Genomic DNA, 1,994 nt, shown 5'->3' with positions numbered 1-1,994 from the left:
CTTTTGTTTATAAGCCTACCCGTCGATTATAATTGACGTCAATTTTCTCAACAGTCACAATCCACAATTCGCACCAAAGTCACTTATATACAAGATCGATTATAAAATTTATTATATTTATTTATTTATTTATAAAAAGTAGGACTCAGAATAAATTCATCACCGTCCATCGTTGACTTGCTGAATTTCATCGTCAACGGCGGTATAATTTATTGGCGCCCGATATAGTACGAGTTCCCAAATAAATTACACCGATTAATATAATTTCCCGCAATGAAAATTTTTATTTCACGAATGTTATTCATTTATTTCCCCGCAAAAAAGAAAATCAAAATAAATTTACAATAACCTAGCCCAACAGTAGAGGCCCGAATAATCCGGCCCAAACTGCAAGCCCAAAGAACCAGCCCAATGACAACATCATAGAGGACAGGGGAATAGGGGAGCACGCGACCACGCGCCACCCTAAACCAACACCACCAACACAAACGCACACACACAACACATACACTCACACACACAATCGAGCATACATACACATAATAAATCACACACACAAGCGCATACATATCTATATATATATATACAAATAAGCAACAGGACCACCAAGCTCACCGGAAAAAAACACGGAGGCGGCGAGACCGGAGCAACAGAAAAGCCGGAGAAGAACGCTGGAAAAAGAAAAGAAATGAATGGAGAAAGAAACGGGAAAGGGAGAGATACAAAGGGAGAGAGAGAATAAATCGAGAGAGAGACTGAGACTAACCAAAGAGACGAGGCACACAAGGGGGTGGGGGTTTGTGAATTAATAATTTTTTTTTATTTTGCTTAAAAGATGTGGCAAGAAAGAAAAGAAACATGTGTCCTCATGTTTTCTGAAAACCAACACGTAGCTATAGGATAATTACAAAGGTTTCGAGTCTCGGTTTGCCCTATAATTCGCAATTAACGAACTTAAGTGCGCCCGAAACCGAAATCATAAAATTACGAAAATAATCTTAAAATATTAAAAATATCCCGAAGCCAAAAAAAATATAAGTTTCGAGATTTTAAAACAATTTTTGAAGTGCACTCTATACCCGCGTTTAACAATTAAACGAAACAGCGCGCGGGTGAAATTAATCCCAAAAATTTCCAAAATAATTTTAAAATTCTGAGAATATTTTAAACTTAGTAAAATATGAATTTCATGATTTTTGAAGAATTCAGGAATCAAATATGGACTTTACAAATAAACCCAAACAGAAAATCATTTAAAAGTAAATAATTAATGAAATATTGATTTCTCAATTTTATAAAGTCCTAAAAATATTTATTGAAATTATAAAAATTATAAAACTGATTTTAGAGACAATCTAATTATTTATGGAATTTAAACTGTAATAAAATCACTTTTACAAGTGAAACATAATCATATAACTCAATAATAAATCACACAATCCAAGCCATATATCAACAGATCACAGATAAATAATGAAAATCAACACACTGCTGCCAAAAATCAATGCACATATTTTATTTAATTATTTATTCAATTATTACATTCTTAAAATATTAAAAATAAAAGAAAATACATGAGTCGTTATAATCACAACTAATACCTTCGAGATCAAGCCTGACATAATTCAGATGGTGCAGAACTCAGTTCAGTTTGGGGGTGCTCCAACGGAAGATCCCAATACGCACATTAAGGATTTCATAGAGGTCTTCGACACCTTCAGGTTCAATGGTGTTTCTGAAGATGCTATAAAGCTGAGACTTTTCCCATTCTCTCTAAGGGATAAAGCTAAGTGCTGGTTACATTCTCTACCAGCAGGTTCTATCACTACTTGGGAGGATCTCGCTCAGAAGTTTCTCAGTAAATTCTTCCCTATGGTGAAGACAGCTGTAATGAGGAATGCTCTTACTCAATTTGCACATCAATCGGGAGAATCTCTATGTGAAGCTTAGGAGCGCTACAAGGAGATGCTTAGGAAGTGTCCTCAACATGGAAT

The 1,994-nt window shown here is 34.8% G+C and overlaps 1 non-coding gene across 1 annotated transcript; it reads right to left on the bottom strand.

Annotated features, from left to right (window-relative positions):
* Positions 1-1,887: 1,887 nt before the first annotated feature.
* Positions 1,888-1,994, bottom strand: LOC141662636 (small nucleolar RNA R71). The gene has a single exon (XR_012550742.1). It is a non-coding gene; the product is annotated as a small nucleolar RNA R71 (small nucleolar RNA).

This window comes from Apium graveolens, chromosome 5 (assembly GCF_009905375.1).
Source record: "Apium graveolens cultivar Ventura chromosome 5, ASM990537v1, whole genome shotgun sequence".
NCBI classification, from domain to species: domain Eukaryota; kingdom Viridiplantae; phylum Streptophyta; class Magnoliopsida; order Apiales; family Apiaceae; genus Apium; species Apium graveolens.
The sequence above is the reverse complement of the archived record's forward strand: the minus strand, read 5'-3'. Positions and strand labels throughout refer to the sequence as shown.